This window comes from Sinohyriopsis cumingii, chromosome 11 (assembly GCF_028554795.1).
Source record: "Sinohyriopsis cumingii isolate HCF-2022 chromosome 11, ASM2855479v2, whole genome shotgun sequence".
NCBI classification, from domain to species: domain Eukaryota; kingdom Metazoa; phylum Mollusca; class Bivalvia; order Unionida; family Unionidae; genus Sinohyriopsis; species Sinohyriopsis cumingii.
The window spans coordinates 78,097,463-78,111,045 of NC_142971.1; the positions used below are offsets into that span (position 1 = coordinate 78,097,463).

Here is a 13,583-nt window from a genome sequence, read left to right on the forward strand (position 1 = left end):
TAAACTTGTCAACTTGGTTATAGATCTCTCCGGTGGCCTAGTGGTTAGAGCGTCCGCCTCGGATGCGGGTCGTGGGTTCGATCCCCGGCCGAGTCATACCAAAGACTTACAAAAATGGTACTAACAGCTGCCTCGCTTGGCGTTCAGCATTAAGACGTTAGTGTTAGTACTGGTCGGCCCGGTGTCAGGATAATGTGACTGGGTGGGACATGATGCCACATGTCTGCGGCATGATGCCCCAGTGCAAGACATCTCTAAAAACTGCCACACTGCAGACAACGTAGCGATATGACTGAAAAATTGTTAAAAGCTAAGATAAAAAACCAAATCGCAAACACACAAACACAAACTTGGTTATAATCACAAACCACTTTGCTTGAAACAAATCTAAAATAATGTGTAGTTTTTTAAATAAGTTATTACTCAATACAATGCATGCGCAAAATATAGAACAAAAAATACAGTGGTAATCGATCAACCGGTTTGACCTCAAATATGTACTAATTTAGCCCAAGTGTTTACCATTTGTACATTTGTAATTATTTGTATTAAACGGTTGTAAAAGAACAGGTTTGAAAATTGTGTATACTTTCTTCCTTTCTATTTTAGTGCGTGCGGGGATACATATATCCGGTACGTTATAATATTGACATATTATATATTAACCTGAGTAATTACCAAGTGCACAAACTGAGGTGGAAATTTATACCTACCAAGAGAAAGTTGCTTTCATTATAAGTGTATTACACTTAATATTATGGTAAATTAAGTAATATGAGCTGAACCCCGTGACGTTACAAATACAGTGCTCTATTTCAATACATTATTTCATGTACAAGTAGCCCTTATATTAGCACTGTCAAGGTTTATCTTTCTTGCATGTAAAATAGAACCATATAAATATATCATATAAATGGGAAGCAAGAAGAGGACAGAATAAAATTAAAATTAGATTGCACATGACTCAATTAAAAATATTAAAAAGTCTCATGTCAGACTTTATTCAAAGCACACACACACGCAAATATATATATATATATATACATATATATATATATATATATATATATATATAATATATATATATATATATATACATATACATATATTTGCGTGTGTGTGTGCTTTGAATAAAGTCTGACATGAGACTTTTTAATATTTTTAATTGAGTCATGTGCAATCTAATTTTAATTTTATTCTGTCCTCTTCTTGCTTCCCATTTATATGATATATTTATATGGTTCTATTTATATATATATATATATATATATATATATATATATATATATATATATATATATATACATACGTATACAGAGAGAGAGAAAGAGAGAAAGATTTGTCCATAGTCTGAATATGGCACTCATTAATATAATTTTCCCAAATACACCCCAAGGCCTCAATACTGAATATCAAGTACATTCCGATCCTATCTTGTAATTTCTGGTCAAAACTAATACCCGTAACACCATTAAAGCGAACTGATTTCATGAATGTAACGGATTGATTACAGTTAGTAAGTATTATATTAAGTGCATATTTACAACAATTTTCGCCATTAGCGCCTACACAATTAGGGATGCGAATTAGGCCAATATAAATTGGTTGTACAATAAAATGAGCATATTTTTTAATGTGAATTGATCATTGCTCAATGCTGGCCTGGAAGCTATAGAAAAAGGAGTAAGTATATATGCTTATTATCTAACTAGTATTGATGCTACCCATTTGTTAAATAGCACACTTGTTAAATTGAATATTAGAGCATTGCTAACCAACCATATGAGCTCGTCTTTTACGATTTGCAGAATGTGACCGATACAAGTGTTGTTCATACCAGATTCACGATAATGATTTTTAAATGGAGAAGAAAAGATGACATACACGCATTTGAACCACCCTGCATGTCATTTGTAATAAATCACCTGTGAAGATGTCGAAAAGGCCTAGATAAGCTTCGTATCATTGAACTATCCTACAAGATAGATTAGTCCTATCAAACGTTTGGACTGTTGAATAATTTGAAATAGGAAATATATTTCGTATTAGAAGTCTGCGTTGTGTCTCGTGGTGCTTGATTATCCCAACATTATAGTTTCTTGTGTTTTCTTGAGAACTTCGAATTTTCTAACGTTAAGTACCCTCTACTTACACTTTGCGTATCTCCTTAACAAGAAGTTAGGAACAGTTCCTATATAGTTCGAGCACCCAAAGCTGCTAGTTTCGTGCGCTTCTGTGATGTTCCTTTTATAGTTTTGCTACTCATTTGATTGGGAAGGCACCTGTGTTGCTTAAAAATAAACTTTGTAGTATGTCCTCTTTTAACTTCCTGGAGCATTTGTTAGGGGAGGTTTGATTTATGCTTGCTCTAAGATATATCTAGATTATAATTGGTTTATGAGGTTGTAAATTGTGATGGTTTAGTAACTATTCGAAACATTTCTTGTGGCCGTTGCGCTATTTACGATATGTCAACGTGCTTCCAGCGAGTATGTTCTGGTCCAGGCGCTATGTTTTGCACCGTTACTAGCGGGAACCGAGGTACTGTTCTCTGTCTTGTGTTAATAGGGAAGCATTGTCATGAAGAATTCGCAAGCTCTCTAAGCGAGGTTACATTGTGGTACGAAGGGGAGCGTGGATCTGGACATGTTAGAGACTCGTATGATGAAAAGCATTTCTTACCTGTACGTCGAAACATTTCGGTGCCAGCATTGGTAATATTCTAATAATAATTTCATAGATGGATTCAACAACTTCTACTGTGACAGCCAATACGCCTATTTAGAATGTTGTATCAACACCAACGCATTTAAAACTTTCCTAAGGATTGTCTCGTACCTTTGCCGAGGGACTATCCAACCCGATCCGATCAGATCCGATCGGTGATTATACAGTCAATCCATGTGTTCCGTTAGCCTTGTTTGTACAATGAAAAGCGCGTCTTTATATATAGATTTTTCTAGCAATTGAATTATCCATTGATGGCGATATGTGCTAATGATTTTTAAAACTTTATGGAGGGTGGGCAATCGAGGGCGTCATATAAATTCATTTTGAACGTTTGAACAAGTCGTCTCTTCGTGTTTGGGAATCTTGAATCAAGTTCGTAGGTGATTTGAGAGTTTTCCAATTATCGTTCATGGACAAAAATATGACGTTTCTCATCGTTATATTAGGAGTTCTTTACGAGATATTGATAAAGTATTAACATAGGACAAGTGCTATTTATATGTACGTGTTCGGCTATAATTATTATAGACTGTACTTGTATTTTGGGATTTCTATATTGGGACGACCTTTCTTTAAACGAGTTAATAACCAGACTATAAACAGTATTTGGAGAAAATTTTGTCATGGTAAACTTGTCGCAAAATTAATTTGCTTACATATGAATTCTCTTTAAATTCTACATGTTTATTAATGTTAGCCCAGCAAAAGTCTTAGTATTAGGTGGTTAGGTCGCGCGAAGTGGCGTGAAGTTACTACTATTATGTTTCTGGAGACTTACTGAGGAGTACAAAACATTTGAAACAAGAAAAACCATTACAAATCTGCAGTCATAGCTTCATTTTATCTTGTCCTAAACTGAAGAAATAATACGTATTCGTATTGTTTGAAAACTCTTCCATTCACAAAAGTTCTTGTATTTATTTAATTTTATTGGAAACTATGGGCTTCAAGCAGTGTTTGCATAGGTGCTTGAATCTTGTTTTAAAGAGAATGTTGAATGAAGGCTATTTGACAATGAAATTGACTTGAAAAAGTGTACGTTAGAAAATTGCTTTTACATTTAGGATAAAATTTGTGATTATTAGATTTTAGGCACATAACTAAAACTATAGATAATCACAGGATATCTAACGGAGCAACGGGATAACGTGGCAGAAATTTGTTATTTGACGGATAAAAGCATCAAACCTGGCATATAGCTGTTCATATCCCAATGTAAATTTGTTATCATTCGTTTTGAATAAGCTAAAGTCAGAGAAGATAAATGTGGTATGACTCATTAATTATATGATATGCTTCTAAGGACCTCGTAATAGCATTTTTCAGTTTTCACAAGATTTTGGTGAAACAAAACATACGAAAAATGGTATAGTGTCATTACTACATTTATATGTAATATAATCTAAAAAAAAACATATCCTTTCAACGAGCACAATGATGTTATAGTAGATTCTGGAAATAAATGTTATCATTGGATATATTGTCTCATAAGTAGATAAGATGGAACAAATTAATTTGTGTCTGTCACAAAGTTACACAAATATTATAGATACCAGAAGGCGAACAGAAGAGTAAAATTTATATTCAGTAGAGGGCAGTGCGGATACCTATGTAGGTGATAGTGAAAACCTTATAATTCTGTAATGCTAGATCTCTGTGAAAAACTTAGATATACATTTTTCATTCAAGACATAGATACAATTAAATGGAGAATGATTTAGATATGCTAATGTTGCATATACGTTCTTAGAGGCGAGATAGTTCTAAACAATAAAGAAAACACAATTCATACATAGTAAATGTGACTGGATTATCGTTCAATTCGAGTGATAAGATAAAACCAAATTGTGTACTAAATAATGAGGATCATATTAAAATCTAGCTGCAACCTTTCTTTATGTATTGTGATAGTAAAACGTGATTCAATTCATTTTGTATTTCCAAAAATCGTCAATAAAGACAGCCTATCTCCATTTCTACTTTTAAACTAGTAATCACTATTCTGTACACAACAATATTTTGGTTTATTTCCCAATTTGTCACTGCTAAAGTACATATATGAGTACATGTTAAGTCTGGTATATAATGCGTATCTATCACCATTTTTCATTTTACTCACTAATCAATGGATTGGCTGAATTCAATGTAATTGGACATTCTCATGTTCTAAGTCCCTAATGATCGTATTGAATATTTTACACATATATGTTTCTTCTTATTATAGAAAGAAATAAAGTTTTTAATCACTATCTCTTGTTTCCGATGTAAATCTGTCTAAACCCCTTTTTAATGATTATTGGAACATGCTGGTGATCTGCCTAAATTATTATTTTTTTCTCGTTATAATGCGAAATAATGTGATTGTCATCTCCATCTCATATGCCGGGCATAGTTTGTGTCGAAGGAGTTTCCAATCAATTACAATAGCATTGGTTCCATATGAAGAGCTGCGTTTGTCAATTGACATTTTATATCTAGATAGCATTTTCTAATTTTCTCGTTTCATCCAATGCTGTAGCAGTTAGACCTCGAAGAATTAGGACATATCATTAAATTATCTGGCTAATATGATTCCTGTGGTGCTTAGTTTACAACGATCGCAGCATGGTGTTTCTTCCATTTATGTTGCTGGTTCCTTTTACATACGAATAATGAATAATATGTCCTTCTGACATCTAGTCATTAACAGGCAATGGTTCTATAATTTCGCGTTTACAAGCACAAATTGTTTTCAATGTGTTCACATTTTGTCAGCCTTGAACAAATTGTCTTGTTTGCCGTCTATAGACAGCTCATTCGCCCAATCAAAACACTGCTAATAAAATCATCCAACATAGACAGCAGAGCACCAATAATTGCGTGTCTATTTTGACCAATCTCTCTCCTACAAGTAGGAAAATCAGCCTTCGAAAGTAAAGATTTATAGCTTGATTTTATTAGCATTAATAATGTTGGAAATAATAAAACATTAATCACAAAGTCCAGTACATTATGAAAAATGTAAAAGGTACATGAAGACAACACTAAAATGAACTACAAAACCCAATAAGTCAAACAACGTATCATAAAAGCATGTTTTCAGGACTTCTATGTTTGACTCGGTCCTTGTAAAAGCATCAAAGATAACAAGGTATACAAAATAACTAATTGAAGTATCAACTAACTGGTGTGGTACCAAGCAGCCATTGAAGACCATGCACACACCTGCGATTTTGAAATGACTTTCATTTTTGAAGTTTCAAGAAACACCCATCCCTCAATCTAAATCAACGCCTTTCTATATTGTGTATGCGAAATGCACACTGAAGCCAACGGCATCATCACATTTCATAAATATTCATCCAATCAACAAAATGACGAATGCTTTATTCGATCCAAATATCCATTCAGTCAGCACTATATAGTTTGCAAGTGACATATTGCAAGGCAAATAATCGACAGACTTCGTTCTAATTCAAATGCATTCGATGTTAGAGATATTATCTATTACATAAACAAACAATAAACATCATGAAATCTTTATTCAAAAAAGTGATGACATGTTTATGTAAAAAGCAATGCAAAATAGCACTTAGCAATAAACATACTTTCAGTAAATAATCACCCTGTATATTGCATTATTGTTAATCATGGTGCCTACTGAAGAAAGGACACAACGCCTTAAGCAGTATGACATCTTCAAGTGACTCCAATATATGGATCCTCAGAAAAACTTCCAAATGTTTACTTTCCATATGTTCCACCCTTAAATGTTGTCCAAACTGATCCCAGTCACAATCACATTACGCTAAAATAGAACACGAGGTATACTTAATTGTTTGTACCCCAAAGCTACAGTCTAGCAGGAATTGGAAATGATCCTGGTAACTCTCACACAGCACACAATTTATAGACGTATGTCATTTGCACAAGATTCACAAAGCAATTGCGAAAGAAAGGGAGATATCGTATCTTCAGTTGAACTTGTTTCAAAAGTATATGCAAGCATAGAGGATTATTCAGTTAGCAGGGTTTCAGCAATGTACCTTAACAGGGACTGTTTGCCTGGCCAAGTCTATTTGCATTTCTGTGCGTCACAATCGTGTTTAGTTTCCATTTGCAAACTGAATCAAACAGCGAAACACATAAAAACAGTCTAAATCACATAGCCTAGGCACCACATTCTTTAAGTGCTAAAATGGTGAAAGCCTGAAACGTTAGAAAAATTCAAACCTTCCAGTTAATGTTCAGTTATGATTTCAACACTATAGCTTTGATGATACATAAGGTTTCCTGTGAAAGACAAAATCCTGAAGAACATGCGCCAAGCTCCTTTATGCTGCATTCAAACTGAATAGGTATGACCTTCCGCAATATTACGGTATTTGTCTAACATTTTAATTAGTCGATTATATCGTTTCCTTCATTTTTGTCATTTTCTTAATTTGTGCAATTTATTTTAACAAACATAATTTTGAGACATTTGTGTAATATTTTAATACTTGTCATGCCAATAAAAAACCAAGTGTGTTTGAGTCAAATGGAGATTCTAATAACATAAATATAATGGATTCCCATCTTTAATGCATATCTTAGATTATAACATAATTACATGCTATTCGTTTGGAAGGTACATATGATTCACCCAAAAATCCTCAAGCATCAAAACGGCAGATATGCAATGCGGGAATAGTTTTGCCGCATTTAAATTAATACAATATTTCCATCTTAATTTTAGTGCGGTTTATAGCTGTTATTACAATGTAATTTTATGTTTCATAATGTCACGGTCGTCGAATGACAAATCGGCATCAGACTAAGGAATCTCGTACGCCAACTTGGCTGCAAGTCGTTTCCCAAATCGTCAAAAAGAATATATAAAAGTGATTTATCAGGATATTCAAACGGAATGCACCATATTTATTTTGTCTTGACAGAAGGAGAAAATGAAATCTCTCCAAAATTAATAAGAAATAATTAGATCGGTTCCAAATATAATAATTTACAAGCCCGCAATACATCAATTGTCTTGCTCGTATCACCTGTGCTAACGCATTTTACTTCCATTGCAAAGCTACGATACATTACATGATTGCATTACATTACTCGGACTGTGAGTGATATTTAGAAGTCCATAGCTCAATTTCTGTTTTGAACTGGTCTTTAAGTGTCCAGATAGTTTTTATATAACTCAAGGATGTATGTGCCTCCTGGAAATACTGATTGTGTTCTTAATAAATGTATTGTAACAAATGTATTGTATGTTTTTATGTTAAAAAAATAAATTGTTTATCGTTCGCTTAGGACTAAGAACGAAGGTTAAGGTTTTATATTACATATGCATACAATATTTTGGCTAAGTCAGATTCGATAACTGACATAATGATAATGTTATGAATATATTTTAAAGATCATTTAGCACTTTTATACGCACTTTCATATGTTCATTTGATCTCCCGATGTTGCGATCTGAATAAGAACCGCATAGGCATATACAAGTTAAATGAAGATTGAGAAATACTGTAAACATGATATTCGTTTCTTTTTTCAGATAGGTAAACTGTTCTTTTCCTCGGTAAGTCTCTCTTCTTTTTCCTGATATATAATAACGAAATAAGGAACAAGTAATAAGTAGAAACAGCCATTTTCAGTATATAATAAATCTTTGACTATAATCGTTTATGCAGACTTTTTCTACACGTATATAAAATGAGACAATGGTATGTCAAGGTAACGTGATATAAAGGTGTGCTCTATAAAATAGATGAAATATTGCCAATATATTATAATATCAACAGAGGAAAATAGACTAGGAAAGAGAATAATTATGATGCCATTGTAATATTAACTTGATACTTAGTTTTAAGTTTTTTAAATAAAAGAAAGATTTCCTTGAGAATGAAAATTATTAAAATAGTCAAATATATGTATACCATTCGTTTGATGTCAAATATGATTTGGATTGTAAACATTCCATGAATAAAATTGAAGTTACTGAACTATACAATTTACCATGGCTCATTCAAGGTAAAAACTAGGATATCAAAGTCATGCTTGCATAATTGCCCACCCCTCGTCCAACTCCATAAATGTGAGTTTCTCCTTAGGTAAGCTATGTTGATTTTGTCAATCGAAATAGAGGTATTTCGGATGCAGGTTTGACTTTGCATGGTACAGATAAACACACACACACACATAGTAATATACTTGATGGGACCAGGAAAGGAAATTCAAAATGTACTTAAATGCAGTTCCAAATACACGTGTTTAGACCTTTTCTTCTGTGGCTATGTAAACATCATGTGCACTACTTTTATTTTGCTACCATTATGATGATGTCATCAACCTGAGAAACTCCGATATAGTTATCTTATATTCTTGTTCATAATATCGAATGAGATGTCACAACTTTGATCTACAAGCTTTTGGACTGATTTATCTACATACAACTATAGACAAGGAGATACACATCTTCATCGCCTATATCACAACCTATTGACCTTTACTAACTGTTCAAGGATGTATTAGTGAGGACTATGTTTAAACTATCAGATATGAACACCAATTTGAGAACTGCGAAACATGATTATCAATACTCCCATAGTTTCAAATCAGTGAAGTGCAACGTTTACATTGTAGAGTGTCAAAACTACCTAAATTGCCAATTCAAGGATTAAACGTTATTCAGGGCCCAAAACAAACTTGGAATTACAAGATTAATGATTTTAATAACAAGCGGAAAATGTGCATGCGACGACTTCACTTTACAAATCAAAAAGACTACTGGTTTTCTAAATGAGTTTGTTATTCACTGAAAGTGTGTGAAAGTTGTTCATCAAACTGAGCGTTTTGCAATTAAATACTGATGAGATTTACAATTATGAAAATTACATTATGCAAAAAATGTAAGAGAGAGACGATTGAAATTAATGTTATGCAATACTTTTCTAATTATTAAACATGTAAACACGATTATTTCGTTGATCTGAGAACAAAGATAAAACATAAACTACACTCCGATCCTCTGAAATAAGATGCAAATTGTTTGCATGCATTTTGCAAAATTTACTCATCTCTAGCATATGTGTTTATCCTCTCGGTTCGCTTGATCCCATTTGGAATTTTAAATATATACGTTCATCTTTATTAGATCGTACTTCATATAAGACCTGTACAAATGAAGACCAAAACGTTCAAAACGTTTGAATAAATTGTACAAGAGTCCATTTTATGTACATTTTATGACCACCTGCATTTAATTGTTCTCTCCGTACAAACTAGTAAAGTATTGTTGACTCCCGAGACTTATACTTTCTGGCCAAACGCTCTAATTACCATTGGCCTTTAGACTAAGCATGAGGTCTTTATTTTGTTGGCTATTCTAACCTCCTGCATACCTTCCTACTATTAGACCAGAAATAACTAGGCTAACTTATTTTCAAATTTCAAGCCATAACATTTGGTAAGCGAAGTTCCAATGGAGTAAATTGTATTCTGGGCCAAACTAACCCTCACAGCTTGAACAATATAAATGGCTTAAAACTAATGTAATTATGCAAACAACATTTTTCTCACTTATTGGCTTGCAAATCAATATGCCAGTTTGCCCAATACGTACTTAGTGCAGATAAATATGTAAAAAGAACTGATATAAGATATAATGTAGAAACTGACATCGCATTGACCTTGACAGCTGATGATCAAACCAATCCATCGCACGTGTACTTCATCATATATCCAGCTGAGTAATATAGGCAAGAATGTGTATATAATGATATATCTATCAAGCTAATTAGCATAGAGAAACTGATAGTTGTTTTCAAACTATTTAACCCTAAAATAGTGGCAATATGAGATATCTTTCTTTGACGATTGCAAACAGCATTTAGTATAGACCGAACTAATATAAGACTAAACATAAAATCAAGTTCTAGAATATAAAGATTATTTTGTGTATTTTTATAAGTTCAGAATCTTAGCAAAGTTATACCTCACCCATAGCAAGCGACAACATTATTGAAATTAGCTTTTATGTAAATTTAGTAGATGATCCAAATTAGTTTGTTATGCCTCTATACATGTATTATTCCTTACATTAAAATACATTCACCATACCAATTCTGATATGCACAACTTTAGCTAACAACTTTAAATTACCCATTGTCGTCGCTATCTGGACCGTTTTAGCTAAAAATGATATCAGCGAAACTCGGGTGATTGTGTTGACTATCCTCTACCTCAACCTTTTAAAAATGGTGAAATATTCTTAAGATCAATTCAATATTGTGGTCTTATTCCACTATGTACAGAGCGCGAACACTGAACTGACAATACATTTCCAACATATTCATTCATTGCTATGAAATAGAATCAATTACTCATCAAGTTCAACAATGTTGGAAACCTAATGAATGAAAGTAAAACCAAAAGACACAGAACACAGAGTAAACAGTGCATATTTCAAGTGCATTAATTAATTCATTCAGATATGTGCATGTCCATTCAAATAATTTAATCATTATTCAAGGAATGCAAAAGTGGGCTATTCACTACATCTTGAAATTGATCTTGAGTATTTTTCTAAATCTTAACCCGGGAAGATAAAAAAGTACTCAACTGAAAAAACACCCTTACGGATAATTGTTATCTATTACATAGATCAATAAAGACACAAGCGTTACGCGAAACTGATCACTATGTCAAGCTTGCTAGACACATATGACTTCACATAAAGAAATGTACAATACTTTTATTTTCAGCTTGCATGAGCTGGTGCTAGACACAACTTACTTCACATAAAGAAATGTACAATACGTTTGTTTTCGTTATTGAATGAATATTTCAAACACATGTGTGGTACAGTTAGTTACACCTGCTGCAGTAACTGACAGTACATGGTATTAATTGTGCATGTTGACAAAGCGTATATAGATTTACTGCTGACTCTATCTGGAATGTCGCTTCTGGTGGATGACTCGGCCGAGCAGACATGCATGTCTGCTGCGGTAGGTATGGTCATGATGCAGATGGAGACATTTCGCAATTGTCCCTAACTTACACTCAATTTATGTGCAAGTCATGACATTATGCCCTCCCCTACCAGACTCTGTTAGCCAGTTATATCCAAAATCGGTTCCACCACAAAATAATATCAACATCAGTTTGCGAAGAACAATACTACCGTACAGCGACTTCTGAATGATAAACATTTGCCACAGAAGGCCTGTTTAAAAACAGGACAGCACTACATTATCCAAGACGGATTCAGCAACATCAAGAGGACTGTCCAGTGCAGGCGAGATTGATTATACACACATATATCATAGGACAAGCTCCGATAGTGCTTTTAAGACAACCTGCTCAGTTTCCACAATCAGCAGGAATATTAAAAAAATGAGATCCGACACAAGGAATATACCATCACTTTTTCAATGTGCTGGTCGTAACAACAACGGAACCAAATATTATTTGTATGGTTCTGACTTCCTTAAAATGGAATTAACATAAATTTAATTTATTTAATTTTCATTACCTTCCCTCTACCAACTGCACATTGGACCTTAGAAGGTCATAGAGAAATGTAATTAGTTTGTTTCCTTTTACAGTCAATAATGATTCCATGTGAATAAAGTATGACAGGTAATTGTGTGATATTAGTGTTAGTTACGAATGAGAACTAACAAGCTTTTTAAGGCAGGTCTTCTCACCTTCATTTGGAATTTACTGAAGTAATTAGTGGTTATGTGTTTGGTGCGTGCGAACGTAAGAACAAATTTAGTCATAAGCTACAAAGCTAAACTTCCTCAACAATATATATATATATATATATATATATATATATATATATATATATATATATATATATATATATATATATGTATATTGACTAATATATCAAACACGGACCTAATTTTATTTCAAACACAAAACGAAAACTTTAGGAAAGCAGTTATTGTGTCATATGATAGTGTTAGATATATCTGATTTGGTTTATATTTCTGTAATTGTATTTTTTGTTTGCCAGGTTTATTAATTTTTATTATATTACATGCTAATATAATATAATCTTGGCTACGTGGCTTATAATTTTTTTCAGAAGATCGGTTTGACATGAGGCTGATATAGTTCCTTGCATTAATTCAAAATTTATGACAGCCACGTGAACACATTCTTTTTATTTCTTTGTATTGTAGGAATAATAAGAGTGAGAACCAGGCTGTAATGGATACGTGAACCTAGACTTGTAAATAGTTTTAGTGAAATAAACAACTTTTGTAAATTATTCTTGGAGCAAAATGATTAATTTTTGTCAGGTTCATGTTGGGAATACGTATGTAAACATGATCACGTGACCTTCATAAGGGTCTCTATTTTGCGTCTCAAATTGCTGTATAACCATTGTGTTAGAGAAATAATCTCAGTTTGTGCTAGGAACTGTGATGTCAAGTTGTTTTCTTTTGTTTTAGCCAGTTTTTGATTTATATGTTACTTTTTCTTCAGATTTTTTTATTTTTAAAGATTAATTCTTATCTCTGAAAATATTTGAGTGCTGACATAATTATTGGACAGCCATTTCTTAAAAATTATTTTCGGAATTCAAACACCGGAGTGTTATTTCTTGTGTTTCAACAAAGAACTGTATACAACAGCACTTTACAGATTATTCCATACGTCTTCGCTTTCCATCTTGGATTTTCGTCGGGACTCAAACTTGAATTTACTGAAACATTTCATTGATAGGACTTCTAAAATTTGATTCGTTTATTATTCTTTAATTATTTTAGGATTTCATTCTCTAAACCGTTAAGACATTTTTTTTATAAATTGTTTACATTGTTTTCTCAGGGCAATAATTAACTTATTAAATTCTAGGA

The 13,583-nt window shown here is 32.9% G+C and overlaps 1 long non-coding RNA gene across 1 annotated transcript in view; it reads left to right on the forward strand.

The window, feature by feature from the left end:
* Positions 1–608: 608 nt before the first annotated feature.
* LOC149788798 (uncharacterized) overlaps positions 609–13,583 on the forward strand; it is a 37,985-nt gene continuing 25,010 nt past the window's right edge. The window contains exons 1-2 of the long non-coding RNA XR_016424433.1: positions 609–633; positions 8,261–8,284. This is a non-coding gene — a long non-coding RNA (uncharacterized LOC149788798). The remainder of the gene's footprint in view (positions 634–8,260; positions 8,285–13,583) is intronic.